Source organism: Amblyomma maculatum, unplaced genomic scaffold, assembly GCF_055883805.1.
Source record: "Amblyomma maculatum isolate TAMU_Amacu unplaced genomic scaffold, ASM5588380v1 scaffold_15, whole genome shotgun sequence".
Taxonomy (NCBI): domain Eukaryota; kingdom Metazoa; phylum Arthropoda; class Arachnida; order Ixodida; family Ixodidae; genus Amblyomma; species Amblyomma maculatum.
Genome location: NW_028146740.1, coordinates 1439746 through 1456412, shown reverse-complemented (window position 1 = coordinate 1456412; position 16667 = coordinate 1439746). Strand labels below are relative to the sequence as shown.

At 46.0% G+C, this 16667-nt stretch overlaps 1 long non-coding RNA gene across 1 annotated transcript in view; it reads right to left on the bottom strand.

Moving 5' to 3' along the window:
• Window positions 1-16667, bottom strand: part of LOC146171905 (uncharacterized) — a 263996-nt gene that overhangs the window by 9273 nt on the left and 238056 nt on the right. The gene's annotated exons all lie outside the window — the stretch shown is intronic.

Below are 16667 nucleotides of genomic sequence, written 5' to 3'. Positions count from 1 at the left end.
CAAACTTGTGGCGCGAAACCATCAGTTGAGGCAAGCACTTTTAGCGGTTACGTCAAAATGACGTAGACGTGAAAATTTATTTCAACCGGAGCTATCCTTGTTGCCTGGATGACAAATACGAATGATTTTGGAGTGGAAGCAAAGTTACTGATGGTGGTTTGGAGAACACTTACGCTCGATTAACCAATGTGATGAAAATAATGGCATACTGGGAAGGAGCCGATGCTCAAATTTGATTGGCTGGAGCTATGTCACGTTAAACACGTGATACGCAAGCATATTCAACGCTAATAGAACTAAGATCAGTTGCCAAACTCTCCGGGTTCTCCATGCTGCTGAAGCGGCGCGTCAATTTTAACGCGAGGTGGCGCTGCCGTCGAAACAGGCTCTATCTAGCCGCTGCTTGGCCGCTGTCGAAGCACAATCAAACGCTGCGGGCCCGGCCGTTCGGCGTACCATGTAGCATTCGGGAATGTTAAATTACTTGGTGTCCTAAATGCCGTACTCACTGTCACCAATCAAGTCTGAACCGTGTGTGGCGAGCATGCTGCAAAACTTTACTGCAGCAACTCGAGCGATACAGGTGAGCGCTGCTCAGGCAACGCTACCGTTGTTTTTTTTGTTTTTTTTTTTTGTTTTTTTTTTAGGAAAGTTCTTTTGCTAGTTTCTTCCCCGAAGTGGCATATGAGAAACGTGCAATAATGTTAGAGATATGATCATTGCAAGGTTCATCGTCAGTTCAAAGTATGTTTCTGAAGTTTCTGCTCAACCGCATGCATGTGCATATGTTTAACAACAACAACAAAAAAAAAAAAAAATTACCAGCGCTTTTGCAGCAAAGAGCCACATTGTCTGTGGTGCAGTTTAACGGAATAAGCGAATTTTGCGCATTGCATTCATTTCGTCAATAAGCATGCATGTGACTTTTAGCCGAGCGCCGCGCGCAATCTGTGCCGCGAAAAGAGCGAACTTCTGCTTCCTGAGCTGTCGGTTTCTATTTTCCAGCAAGAGAAGAGAGCTTACACAGGAGGTTAGACGCCAACAACTCGAGACAATAAAATTTAGTCTTTTTGGGATTCCCAACTGTGGGTTTATCGTTACTGGCCTGCGCCCGCGTCGCAAGTACTTTTTTTTTTTTTGCGAGCTTTCACGCAGTGGGCTACAGATAGACACACAAGTAAATGTAATTTTACATTTTATTCACAGCAATTTTTCACATCTTACTGAATGCACAAATTACAGCAGGCGAGACTTCTTCCTTGCATTTTTAACCCGACTACTACTCACATTGCTCCTCTCGGATAGGAATCATAAAACTTCACCACTTGCACAGTGAACTGTGCAGGCTACAACCTATTCGGGGTAGCTTCCTGCTCAAAAGCAGGTACAGAACAGATTTCCAAAAACTTTTTCTGTCTTTGTTTGTCGCTCGGCCACTGACTTGATGCCAGTCACCAGTTCAGTCAGGGAGCTTGAAGGGTGCTTGAGCACTCCAGGGACAAATGAGCGCTTGTCAGTTAGGGAAAACCTTCGGTACACATCCTTCAGCGAGGTTCCATTTGCCCCTGTCGATTTTTACTTCCTTGCCATCAATGATATGACTGTACGTCTTCAGTATGTCTTCATCGTAGAAATGAAGATCGCACACACGTGATTTGTCAGAAAGTTTCCTGTCAACACGCGGAATCGCGCGGTCCCATGCCGCACGGAGAACCGCGTCACGCGGAGCCGAGAAAAAACGCCTCGCTGTGTTGTCAGTGTTGTCGCTCTTGTAACCGCTCGCACAGCCCGGCACGCAGCACGTCGGCATGGTTACTGTAGCCCCTTCAACTTTGCATGCTAGCACAGGTAGCACAAAAAACGTTCACTGCAGCAGCAGAGTCGGGAACGCACTGCCCGCACTGCACGTGTTCAACCCACGTTCGGGCCGACGAGAGCCTGGTAGAACTGCAGCGCCACTCAAAGCAGCCAGCGGTGGCGACGCCGCGAAACAGCTCTCAGTTTGGCAACTGATCTGAGTTCTATTAACGTTGAGCGTCATGACGTAACTGATGTGCCGCCATTACCGAAAATGCTGACGTTTGGCCGATATTATAGTGCCTAGAATATACTGGCTAGTGTGCCGAGGGCGCGCGCTGGCGTGTCCGCCGCGGTGATGCCTTCCCGCCGCCACCGCGGGGCGGCGCTACCAATAGCTAAGGTGCTATCGCTCCGCTATCGCGGCCTCGGCAGCATAGGCGGCATATAGGTCCGGATAGCTGCGCTTTTCACTGCGAAACCTGTCTCTTGACGGTTTAAGCGCACTTTGTGTCTAAAAACAGTCTTGGTGGAAGACATTCATACCGTCCTAGTAGTGTGCGGAGAAAATCATACGCTCAAATAGTGCTCGAGGAAGCGTTTAACAAATACTGTCTGGTCCATGTCTGCTATATATCTGTTTTATTTATTCAGCTGAACCGGATAAGGTCTTAAGCAGAACACATATTGTCTTCCTGATATCCAGCGAGAGAAGAAATTTGAGAAAACCACCTAAAGTTGACACGTTGGTTGCAATAGTTTGTTAATCTTTGATTAAACGATCGAGTCCGGGCCGGATTCATATATTGCTATGAAATATTCCGATGACGATTTTATTTGATCTAGAGCCACTCGATTGCGATCCACGCATCGCGATTGCGGATGTAAGGTATCGTATGCATATTTCTTCTTAGTGAGCTCTCAGTCAGCCCAGGTGGTTGTCCCGAATTATGGGAACTATATTCTCAATCACGATCTAACCCGGAACGGATCGACGACGACTGTTATTTTCCGTGTGACACAGGTATCAGAAAATACCCTTAATATTTTACACTGTTCATTAATCCAACTTTGAATTTTATTTACTCTTCGGTCTTTTCTTATGGTCCATGGTATATCGCGATGCCGCAGTCAAGTGCTACGAACGTCAATACGTATACGGCGCCTGCTTTCGGATAGGTTACGTCGACGTTTCTGCAATTCAGTCATGCTTATTGCTAAGGTGACATATATCAGGTTAGTGACGTTTTATAGCGTCACATATATGCTACAGAAAAGAAGGGCGATCTTGCTTTTTCGTAACATATATATTGCACGCGCGCATGTTTTCAAAGATCGCATGCGACAATAAACACAAGCACTCTGAATCTGACTTCAGTTTTTGTTCTTACTCTTTATTCATTTGTTTTATTAGGAAGTCACTTAATTGTTGCTTCATACATAAATGATTATTATGCGGTGTGCTTTCTTTTGTAACAGAAGGAAAGGCAAGAAACAAAAGTGGTGATTGTATCACTGATTCTTTTTTTTTTTTTTTTTTTTTACAAAGTCTACAATATAGTAAAATTTGAGAAAAAAAGGCGCAGCAGCAATAAACAAGTAAAAATATAGAAATGCACCGCTAAAGGTTTTGAAGAAAGGCCGCACATATGACACCACAATGATTTTAAAGTAGTCTGATACCAATTTTTGGTGGTATTTTTTTTTTTTCACTTGCTAATGATGCGCTAGATATTCCTGTATAATTCTCCACGTGGTTTCTCGCTTACCACCGCTAAGTAATTTATAATTAATTTTACTTTCTTCACCAGTTTCGGCTTCGCGGTTTCAGCAGCGGAGCGGTTGTTGTACGGTCACAATTGTCTAGGTCACGCGCGGGATTTAAAAAAAAAAAAAAAAAAGAAGAAAAAAAAACCGTTAACCACAGACTCACTTATTAGCTCCTCGTTTTGCGCTTTCAATAGAGCCACTTGTTCTGCGCTCCATGCCAGTTTTCTCTTAGCTCTTCTCAGAGCGCGAGAAATGTTGCAGCATTTATTTGGCTAGTTGCATGCTTTTTCCTTCTTTCTGCGCATCTTGTGCAAGCCTCCGCTGGTATTTGCATTAGGCGCAGCTAACCCCTTCAGTGTTGACGGTCAAGCGGCACTTTTTCTGCAAAATATATTCCCATGAATGATATGTGCTTCCTGAATCAGCTGGTTGCAGGCCACATTCGGAACAAAGACCCTCCAGCTAGTGCACTCTACCTATATAGCTCTATCTTTAGCTTTAGATATTGTTGTATTGTACGCGCTTGTTTTTTTTCCTTTCCGAGAATATACATTGTAGTGTCTACAGAACTGCGTTCAGGCTTCCAAAAGTTATCACTTTTTCTATGTACAAAGTGACAAAGTTCTTTTCCTTTTTTTTTTTTTTTTAGGCTAGATAACGCGCTTAGGCTACAGATCCAGCAGGTGCTTCGGTTAATTTGGTCCAAGTTGCAGGTATGTAAATTGAGTCAAACGGATCCCGAGGCTCAAAGCTGCACGTCTGCTGCTGCGGGCATGAGTTCTCGCTCGGCTCTTCTGCTGCCAGCTCCTTGGAAGCATTGTCAAACATCCTTGACGGTGCGTGCATGGCTGTCGTCTGCACCACTGGCATTACGGCACTGCGTTTTTGCCGTTTAGCGGCCGGTTGGTCACAGAGGTTCCTCAACTTTCTTTTCGATGTCTTCTTAGGCAGAAGATGGTTCGTATAATGGTCGAATAGCGTTGGCACGGTTTCAGGCTTAATTCGTGGTCTATCTCTAGCGAGCTCGTTGACGATGCCGCTTACTGTCACTTTGAACGTTCTCTCGATGCAGCTCTCCTCAAAATATTTTTCGCAGACAACACACGCTGAAGTCAACTTGCGGTCCTGTCTTTTAATCAGCCACTTCCACTACGCAAGCTGCGCAGGGTCCGATGGCACACCGAACATAGAAACCTAGTCCTGATTCGAGCGGTAGCCACTCCGACAGAGCGACACGAAACATGTCTTTTCCCTGCCCTGATGCTTTATTTTTAGCATCATTAGTCGTTGCAAATTTAATTATCTCATATGAATGCAAGAAACAGAACGACTAAAACAAAAGAACAGCGTAGACGCGTCCAAAGCGCTCGAACCCACTGATGGCTCGGCCAGCGCAGCTGCGGCAAATCAAGGGCGCGCCGGCGGCCGACGGCGTCGACGGCACCTTTACGATGAGCAGCGCCCCTGGCGGCCAAAATTGGAAGGCATCGCCGGCGCGGACACCTCCTCCCATTGAGAGAGCCCTCCGCACGGCACACTAGCCAGTATATTCTAGGCACTATACCGATATAATTTCGCCGAGTGGCGAGGTGCCCAAATTATGCTAATGAGACTATGGCGACAGGCAAGCTGATTTATGCAGCCGTTAGCCTACCGTAGTTTCTTAGCTTGTTGTTAAAAGTAAAAGGATAACTTTATATACACCTTGCATGGCTTTTTAAACGCAATAGAAAGGCAAATTATGAGCGCGTATGAAATAAAGGACGTTTGAGACAATCTCTAATGGGGGCAGAAGCGTGCGGCCGCGTGACGGCGCTAACTGCTTTCTTATTTCAAACCCTTTCTTGCCATGGTAAGAAATTATTGGTCTGCGCGGTTATAATAGCCCAGCAATGGCGGCGGCCATGGAGGGAGGTACGCAGGAAGGAAATACCTGCCGGTCGCCACCGCGCGATCTTGATAAGCTGCGCATGCGCGAAAAGAAAGAAGGTAGGCGAGGAGGATTTGTTTGTAATCTGGCGGATGTGACGTACAAATTGCCTATTGTTGTTTTTTGCTTGCGTGTACTCTCGAACCCAGACGCTTTTTTTTTATCGCCGCCTCCGCAGCCGCAGGTGCCCCTTTTTTTTTTTTTTTTCCTTTTTCAATTTTGGCGCGCAGTGGTACAAGCAAGCGGGAGGCTTGTTCGCGCCGCGTTGTTTCAAAATGACCGGACTGGAATGGATTCTGCAAATTAGATTGGGTGGCACGCATCCCTGCTGCTTTCTCCAAACTTTCGTGAGTACTGCGAAATACAGCGCAAAGCACGTGTTGCATTCCGTACTTGCCTCGCCAACCCATTGCACCGCTGCCCTCTCGTTACAAATTGTTTGGAATTTTTTTTCTGCATCGACGCTCTATTGTTTAGCGATCTCAATTATTTTTTTGTAATCTTGCTATGAGTCTATTTATCAGTGACTTCAAGTGAAGTGTAGAGGAACTAAGGAGCCCTTTTTCGTGCGCTTAAAAGTAGTCCCGGCGGCTCGCACGAAAGGGCTTTCCTTTTGTAGTTCATTTTCGAATACGCCTCCGTTTGGCCCCGGCTAGCCCTGTCCCAGCAAGAGCAACCATTTCTGTTTCCTTTCAGTATGTACCGAAATAATCTTGATGCACGGCGATTGTGAGATCTTGGCTTCGTCGCAGCTTCTGCTCATGGCCTCTCCCGATGGTATGCCTTGTGCCTCATGAAAAGGTGAGTAGCACTTGAGTGCACCCGCTTGTAAAAATATGTGCTAGCAAAAACCGGTTGCTTCACAAGGGTGCTGATATATGTAATCAAACTCACCTTATTTATGAAGATAGTCCACAGCATGACTTTGATGTGGCCAGGGCATGAATTTCGATCAGCACCGCCACAGCCAAAGCAATAAAAAGCGGGGGAGTATCGAAATTAATTGTGGCTTAACAGCGAAAAAAATACAGAGACCAAGAAATAAACGAAACGAGACACACGAATAGCGCTGAACTTACAGCTGATTTTTTTTTTATTGGGAAGAATCACATCATATATACGCACACAGAGAAACAGCGCACATGCGCAACGTCAACGACCTCAAGTTTTGGTAAAAAGAAAAAAAAAAGCATTTAAAAGCACGAGTGCATCGGCCCACTGTGCAGCATATTCATTTCCCGAGGAGATAATGTGACAAAAGGCGTACTCACGCTCCCTTTACTTTTTCTGATGTGAAAAGCTTCTCTAGTGCACTGGTAAGAATGAACGAACAAAACATCACTGTCATCAAAAAATGACGTGCATTCGCACATGGATCAGTGCTTCGCTAGGTTAGCTTCTTTCTTTTTCAGCGAATTAGCGTGCTCCATGAGCCGCACTTTACTGCATTGCACAGTCTGGCCTATGTAGGCAAGGCCACAGGACAGAGGCATTTGATATACTATGCCAGTCTTACAAGGAACATATCTATTTTCATGATTTATGTTGCACACATTTCTTCTGCCCCCTCGTGCATTCTTTGAACCGCGGCTCCCACTCTTTCTACTTTGTTAGGAGAAGGAAACAGAACGTTTACATTATGCTTGCTTCCTACTCTTTTAATTCGGTGCAACAGCGTGTGTACATATGGCATGACTACTACATACCTTTCTTCTTCCTTCCTCCGAACACCTTTCCCGCCCTCACATGCTTAAAACAATTTTAGCGTGCAGAGGACTTTGTCCGCATTCGAGACGAGAACTGAGTTCAGGAAACCAGCTTCCCTGCATTTGTCCGCCTGAGTTAAGAGACTGGACATCATTTTATGATGACAAGATTTCTTCACTGCCATGCCTAAGCATCCCGTAACAATACTACTTTTTATGAGCTTTGAATGAAAGGACCTGTAATTCAGAAGGGGCTTTTCACTCCTAGGTGAATACTGCCAACAGACATGGTGGGGTTGGAAAGACAACATTAAATCGAGAAATTGTAAGGCTGTTTCTTGGGGGACTTCATGCTTGAGCCTTAGTCCCGACCCATTACGTGCAAAAACATCAAGAACATTTGACACAAATTCAGGATTCACAGAGCTAGCTAGCACCAGAAAATCCTCCACGAAACGGAAAATGTGCATGCAACAACTGGCTAAATCATTCTCAACTTTCATATCAACCCTGCTTAGATAAATGTCGCTGAGGATGGGAGCTACCTTGGCACCTATGCACACACCAGATTTTTGCGTATAAAGTCGACCATCTCACTCAACAAACGTGTTACTCAGGTAGTAAGATAACATTTCCAAAAAGGATCCGGTTAAGGTTCCACACTCATTTTGGAACCAGCATTCATCATTGTCCTCCGTAATACATTGCTGAACATACTGGATGAGTGTGGAAGAGATTACACAAATCAACCACATCTACGCTAAAACCAGCACTGTATACCAAGCTCTCATTTTGGTGCAAATCAGCAACTGCCTCAGAATTAGGAACGAGAAATGGATCCTTTGCTCGAAGTGACGACAAATGTTTGCAAAGATAGTAGACACAACCAACTGCCATGAATTGCGGAATTCATACTTTCATTCATTATACTTTCTGTGTTGTAACAAAATCCTTCACATCTTACCTTTCCCAGGAGTGGGCATTTATTGCATTGTTCTGATTTCCAGGTCCTTCCCTGTCTTTGGTGCGTGTGCTGAAACAGGATCCTTTGGAGGCAACCTGGGGCTTTCTTCTGTGCTTTTGATTGTGCCTTAGTTTCCATCGGATAGCTGTGGCTGGTACGTGTGGGCAAAGGCGTTTCATATTTGCAGACCAGCATATATATGGTCTAGTGCTTGTCAAGGCAATTTTTTTTGGTACAAAGTGTGATGCTGCTGCAGTTCCACACAAAAAAAAAATGTTTTTACAATTTTTAGACAGCTTACCTTCAAGTTCTTCGATTTTGTAATGGTGTATATATGGTATGCTACCACTGTTTTTTTTTTTTTTTTTCCTGTCATGCTAATGCATCAAGGATAATGCTAGGCTGTTATGGCTAGCATGATCTGCTAAGGTAAAAGTGCTGGTTTCATTCCGCACCAACTGATACAGGTTGTGGGCTTGACCATCCTCAATTTCTTTTTAAAAAATCATAGCAAATTGTATTGCTATGAGGAATATTATCCCAGCTTGTTTTTGGCGAAAAAATATTTTCTGCCCGTGACCACCATCTTAAAGGAGTATAGACGCCAAATTTTGGTGGCATTTTTGTAAGACATTCCTGTATACGGATCGCCAAGTGGTTTTTGCCTACGACTGCTAAATAATTTTCAGTTCAATTTTCTTTTCTCCCCAATTTCGGTTTCAACAGCTGAGAAATGGCTGTGACATCACAATCAAGTCCAAGCCATGCACAGCATGAAAAAGCCGCAGTATAATCTCCAGCTCTTCAATTGTTGCGATTCCTGTTCTTGAGGCAGGCTGGCTTCAGCGTTGCAGTGAATTTAAACATCACAGGATATCACAATTTTTTTTCACCCGTCACGTCACCTAGACTTAACTTTGGCGTCACAGCCATCACACAGCTTTTGAAACCGAAACGGATGAGGAAAGAAATTCAATGATAAATTGTGTAGCGGTCATAGGTGGATATCACCTGGTGCTTTCTGTACAGTAATACCTTGCACATCATTACAGCTAATTAAACACGAACCCAAACATTAGGTGTCTATAGGTCTCCGCCATGTTTAAAACAAGCAAAGCAATCAAAGTGGCGTGGCAGTCGTCTATGGCCCCAGAGCAGGCGGAAAGCACGGGAGCGGCACTGTGGTGCCACCCCACTGCTGTGGCCATACTTGCCAAGAGCGTGTTATTGTGATATGCAGGTACCTTTTTGGCAGATAAAATACCCACGCGCTGTGTGAGTACAAAAGCAATACTTGGAAAAACTTCACGTACACAGCATGCATCGCCTTGTCCTGCACACCGTACCAGACCAAGAGCGGGTTCAAAGCGCACGAGCGAAGTTGTTGCTGCCTTGAAAATGAGTAGCGTTGATTGATATCTATTTGCTATTTGCCCAGCACATTAGCCGCAGAATGCGTCGAGAATTGTAAAGCTTTGGGTGCATACAACAACTTTCAGTCGGGTAAGTGGAATGTGATTTTTCTCTGCGATTGCTGATGACATTGCCTTGCTAAGCAACTCGGGGGATGAACTGCAAATAATGATTGATGACCTAGACAGGAAAAGTAGAAGGGTAGGCTTGAAAATCAATATGCAGAAGACTAAGGTAATGTTCAACAGCCTCGGGAAGGAACAGGAGTTTACATTAGGTAGCGAAATACTGGAAGTAGTAGGCGAATATATCTACTTAGGACAGGTAGTAACCGCAGATCCGGATCATGAAAAGGAAATAACAAGAAGAATAAGATTGGGATGGAGCGCGTTTGGCAAGCACTCGCAGATTATGACTAGCAGCTTACCGGTATCGCTCAAAAGGAAAGTATACAACAGTTGCATCTTGCCTGTACTCACCTATGGGGCTGAAACGTGGAGGCTAACCAAGAGAGTTCTACTTAAGTTGAGGACAACCCAGAGGGCTATGGAACGAAAAATGGTAGGGGTAACATTAAGAGATAGAAAGCGTGCAGAGTGGGTCAGAGAAATAACTCAAGTTAACGACATTCTAGTGGAAATTAAGAAGAAGAAATGGACATGGGCAGGACATGTAGTGCGAAGAGAGGATAACCGATGGTCGCTGAGGGTAACAAACTGGATTCCAAGGGAAGGAAAGCGTAGCAGGGGGCGGCAGAAAGTTAGGTGGGCGGATGAGATTAAGAAGTTCGCAGGGGTCAAGTGGATGCAGCTAGCACAGAACCGGGTTAAGTGGAGAGATATGGGAGAGGCCTTCGCCCTGCAGTGGGTATAATCAGGCTGATGATGATGATTTTTCTCGCTCGTAAACAGCACACACAAACCAGGTAGAAAGTATTCCGCTCAAAACATCATTGCATTCTCGGATGATTCTTCATACCGAGCACCAAATGAGCGTTGTTGGTAAGCATGGCAACAGTAGCAAGGGCATTGTGCCTTGGCACCGTACAGGTTTGCTTATCCTTGCATTATTTCTTTAAATCACCACGCTGCATGCCTATCCGTTGAGTTCGTGAGAGGTTATTGGTGTCAGCGTTTATAATTTCTTCATGGGTATTCAAGCTTTTAGCTTGCATTACAAGCTGCAGCGTCCACATGCAGGTTCCGTAGTTAGGGCTACCCAGTTCAGTCCAGGCCGCCGTGACCACGTTTCTATGTAGGATAAACTCTGAATGCGACAGTGTGCCATGCAGTACGTAGTTGATGTAAAGATCCTCAAAATCTGAAACAGGGGCCCATATGTCACTCGGGACGCTCAACCCCACAACTCGCATTCAAAATTAGCTGCAGTGAATACCACTCAAACCTCTCGGTATAATAAAATTCATCTCCAATTGAGCAAATCAGTGGCTGTCAGCACACGCACATTTCATCACAAAATTTAAAATAATTTGAGGTTAACAAAGCTAATGTTAGCCATACAATATAACCACGGAGGAGTGCAATACTGATCGCATGCGCAGCAGCTCACTATGCACATAATACATACAACTAGAAAGTGAAAAAAAAATTTGCTTCAGGAATTGCTTACATTATAAACAGGTCTACGCATTAATATACTGGCTGCCTCGTCAACATTTTACGTGCACTCACAAAATACCATTACGCGTCATAAAGAAGGCCAAACTCGAGTTATTCATGGCCTTTGAGCCCATAACCGCTCTGGCGTAAAGGTGTCGGTATCCAGCCTTTGCGCCACACTGCGATGGCCCACTGTTTACGGCGACCTTCGCCCATAAGAAACCTGTGCAAGCTTACTAAACTTTGCGTTCTTTGCCTTCCAGCACATGCCACGGTGATGCAACTAGTCAGCATGGTGCTTTGTTTTTTATTTTTTCGGCTGCAGCAAACCATCGCACAATCACAATAGGCGAAAGCAACTGAAGCATTGTTTTTCCTACCACGCGAAAGTCTGTAATTACGACAGCGCCACCGCATCTTCATGACGTAGCCAGAGTGAAGGTGGTCTATACTCCTTTAAGCTTGCAAGTAATAGCAAAACCTAGTCACACAGATAAATTTGTAAAAAAAATTAACTTTTTGATGCATCACTATAAACAAAAATTTTCATATTAATAAAATGCATTGTTCTTTTGATGTGCAGGAAATAAACAAACTCTGCCTTATATTTGTTCAAATATAAATCATAAAATATGGTACAAAAAGCTGAAATTTTGAAATGTTTGTCAAATTTTATATTCTTATGGTCTAGGCACTAGACTAGAGTGCCTGGGTTCGAATCTGACTGCCGGCAGCTGCGTTTCGATGGATGCAAAGCGGAGAGGCATCTGTGTGCTGTGCGATGTCAATGCATGTTAAAGATCCCCAGGTGGTCAAAATTACTCCGTAGCCCTCCACTATGGGGCCTCTCTCTTTCCGCTTTCGCTCCCATCTTCCGTCCCTTGTAGCGTGATTCAGGTGTCCACGGGAAAACTTTTCCTTTCCTGTAAACCAATTATTACTATTATAGTACTCAATCTATTTCTCCAACTTTTTTAGAAGACAAAAAACCTATAAAAGAGATCAAACAACTTAAGCTGCACCTGCGGAAACATTATAAAAGAGATCAAACAATGTAAGGTGCACCTGCAAAAGTATTCTAAATCAGAGAAAATTACCTTATTGAGGTTTGAGGTTTATTCCTCCGTCAGTTATGTAATGAAGTGGCCCTATTAAAGATATGAAAAATACTAGTTTGCACAGAGCCATTCATTGCCATTTAATACTGAAAGTTAATTCAGGGTGCTTTTAAATGAGAAAATAATTTCTCAAGTTGAGCCTTTGCAGGCAACCACGGTGTTGCTCTGTGCCTGCTCATCGCAGCAGCCCACTTTCTGCTGGCTGCGAACTAGCAGTCCACTGCTTGAGTGCAATGGTGCTTTAGGCCTGGGCACTGTCAGCTTTAAATGTGCAAATTTTTTGCAGTTATATATGTGTATTGTAAAGAAGAAGTTCTGATTAAGCGGACAGATAGCCGAGAAGGAGGAAGAGGAAGTGCTTTTGCGGACCAGCTGACTCAAAAGTTAAGCCACCACCGCTCCGGTTCTTCTCGCTACCAGTGCCCGCTACCAGTGCCTGGATCCCCACTTAACACTTGGTGGAGGTGTGGGGTAATATATATATATATATATATATATTGCATGACACAGTACCATTCAATGGCATTTATTTTTTAGAGCTTAATCTAATTTGTGCTTTAGATGAAAAAAAAAAACATTTCCATTCAGCGATCGCTTTGAACCCTGGCGTTGCTCTGTGCTTGCTCTTCACTGCAATGGATGCTGGAGCTGACGTCAAGGAGACATGTAACAACACCTTGTGGGGGTTCTCACGGGACTCGGGCTCTGTGCTCAGAACGGAACGCCCCGCCGCTAGCTCTGACCACATCCGTGGCAGGGAAGAACGGAACACTGAGGCAGAGCCACCGGGCTGGGCTGTTTATTGGGTGTGCCCAATTTTTATCCTTGGTCATAGCAGCATCCGCGGGCTCTGGCGTCGCGGCGTCGTCTCCCCCCCCGATGAGATGCTGTGCATCGATATTAGAGGGTAGGGGGAAGGAGGGGCCGCCCGGCACGCTACGCCAGGTCTCTCGCCCCTGCCCTCTCCACCACTGCTTCAGGGGAAGGAAAGAGATGAGGTATCCCCGTGAGGCAGACAGAGCCGTGTCGTGCAAGCGTGGGTAATCTTAAATTCCCACACCCTCCTCCCTTAATCATGACCTCCACCTGGGTGCCGTTTTCCCCTTGGGAGTCGCACGGCTGGTCCTTCAGCAGGCCCATGTAATACAGGAATCAGGGCAGGGGTCAGGACTTGGGTCGGGACTGCTCCTGGTGCCGCTGCCAAAGTGAGGCAGGCCACCCTCTATGCCGAAAGGGCCCCGCATGCAGGCCGTACATCCGACTCGTTCTGTTGAAATCCCCGTCGCCGCAGTCACGAGGAAACATAAGGGGGCGAATTATCATGGCTCGCTTACCGGTCACGGGCCGCCAGTACGCCCGTGGTGCGCTGCTCGCCCACGGCTGCGCCGACTTCCCGTAGGTCGTAAATCGGCATCAGACTCCATCCCGATAGGAGCTCCATACTGTTTTTGTTGAATGCCAGTCTCTGTGCTCGACTTCAAACCGAATATGGCACCAGCATTTGATAGCGCTCCTCGCAGCTGCGGGCAAAGAACAGTCTTCTTTGCAGCTTTTTGATCCGCATCTCAAATTACTTTGCGGGGAATTCTGATCCTTCTGCTGTACTACAGCTTCATTTAAATTTTTCTTTGTGTCCGTGGCCTTCAGCAGATTCCTTTATTGTCGAAGCTGGTAGTGCCCAAGCCTAAAGCAGCATTGTATTGAAGCAGTGGAGTGCTGGTTCTGTGTATATTTGCAGCCGGCAGGAAGTGTCCTGCAGTGAAGAGCATGTAAGGAATTTACGGCGTTGCAGCGGAGCACCAGAACAAGAGGACCAGCGTGGCAGGCTTCTCGAACCGAGCAGCCTGTGCCGTGCTTGCTGGCTGTGAACGCCGATCTTAGCGCCTCCGCTTTACAGCGGCGCTGTGCACTACAGGGCCCCCCGACCAAACGGAGCGGCGAAATGTACTAGCCAACGGGGCAGGGATGAGGGTGCCTCAGCGGCAGGCATGTCGACAGATAAGCCAGCAACATCCGAGGGGAGCTCCTGGGGAGGTGTCTCCATATATTTGGGTTTAAGGCGATCCAGGGAGACTACCTTTCACGACCATCCAGCAGGATAGTCGCCGACTTTGTAGTCTTGTTGAGGACATGGTACGGGCCATCATAGGGGGGGCTAAGAGGCGCCTTTACAGTGTCTCGCCTTAGAAAAACATGCCTCGAGGACGCAAGATCTAGGTGCACAAAGATCTGACGGTCAGATGATAGAGGTGGGACTGGGTTTAGGTGTTGAATGCAGTCCCAAAGGCGTTAAAGGTACTGCAGGGGCTGGGACGAGGAAGCCGAAGGAACGAACAAGTCTCCGAGATGACTTCGGCCACCAAACAGCCAAGGTCGCGACGAAAAACGGTGCGTAGGCCAAGAAACACCATAGGAAGGTGACCAGCCCAGTGCTTGCGATCTAGGCGAGCAATGAGGGCAGTCTTGAGCTGACGATGGAGCTTCTCAACCATGCCGTTAGCACAAGGATGGTATGCTGTGGTGCGGCAGTGTTTAGTGCCGAGCAGACTGCTAAGGGAAGTGAAGAGGATGCATTCAAACTGGCGGCCACGATCCGTGGTAACAGCCAAAGTGGGAAATCCATGCTGAAACGAAGGCTTTGGCAACTGTTTGCGCAGTAATGTCCAGAGTGGGCACTGCTTCGAGCTAACGAGTGAAGCGGTCAGTCATCATCAGAATGTGCCGGCAGCCATTAGATGGAGGTGGTGGTCCAACCAAGTCAAGGTGAACGTGGTCAAAGCAACAACCAGATGGCAGGAAAGACTGGGGAGGAGTCTTTGTATAGTGAGTCATTTTGACGGACTGGCAAGCAAAACACAAGCGGGCCCACTGGCGAACGTCTAATGTTTGGCCAGACGTACCGCTGGGTAATGAGGCACTATGTGGCTCTGATGCTGAGATGGCAGATGTCGTGAAGTGAATGGAAAATGGCAGGATGAAAGACCTCTGGGATGGATGGACGAGGTAGAGCCGATGACCCTAATCACAAAGAGCGCACTATTATTAACCCTTTCACTGCCAAGTTTTTTTTTTTTGTGACTGCTCCTCACTTCCTTCCAGGTTCTTTTTTCATCTGTGTTACTTTCACCTGATTCAGAATTCGGTTTGGTTTGGTCAGGAATTCAGGAACTGTTGATTCAGAATTCATCAACATTTTCTGAATTCTTTCATCTATCATAGCATGGATGAACCTGGCACACTGACTCGCCATGACTCGCTGCTGAAGCAACAAAGCGACGTGGTGATGATAATGATGCAGGTCTAAAAATACCTAATCTATTTGTAGTTTAATATGAAGGCCCCGCCTTCTAAAGAATGGGTCCGCGAGTCAGGGCCTCGCCCGACTACTAGTCACAAATTCACATGAATTCCATTCTGCTCCAAAATACCAATTGGTGAAATATCAGAGAGGCCTTCACCCTGCAGTGGGTATAGTCTGGCTGATGATGATGATAAAAATGCCAGTTTATTTCCGGGTCAGCAGAGAAGCACTTTGCAAAGATACAACACTGCACGCCACTGCAATGCGAAGCATGTGGTCGAGGCTCGTGACAGGACTATGCTTTGCTACAAAAGTAAGAGGCCAGTGCTTTTACATGGCAAGACAAAACATAGTGGGGTGTGAAGATGGCCTATGTGACATGGCAAAAGGGGCTCCGAGCAGTACAAAATACATTGCTCCTCGTCTGGCTGCAACTCAAGAAAAAAACCCAGCTCAGGAGGCATCGCTTCCGTCTTCATCCTGGTATTGCTCTGCTCCACAGTCCATTACATCAGGATGCTTCGGGCTGCTCGCCAACAGCTAACAACGTGATCGCTCCCCAAGCAGGGCTCCCGCCAGACTCCCCCGATTCTTCCATTCTGTCCCTTTATCTACACTTTCTGCCGCGTCAAGCACAAGTCTCGCGCCGCGATAACCTTTGCACATGCACAGTTCAGCTGCCCCTCCACGTGCTCAGACAGAGAGAAAAGAGCACATGCAGTTTAATTAAAAGACGAATTGAGGCGTTGGAGCCGCACATATATTTACGCTAAATGTTTTATGAATTTGTGAAGCCTCTTCGTAGACAATACGACTTGTCAGCAATATTTCTTTTTAGTGGCAGGGAGTTACGAGTATACTCAAGAGGAGAGATGAAATGCTGGTGTCACCGTTGGTGACAGATTTCTCAAGTGAAATGTATATGTCAGTATTGATTTTGCGAGTGCAGATCCCAAAAGTTATACTGCTCGGCCATTAATTTCAAAGTGGCGGCAAACTGGCCATTTTAATGAGGTCATTGCAAGTCTGGTTCAACTGGTGGGAAGATT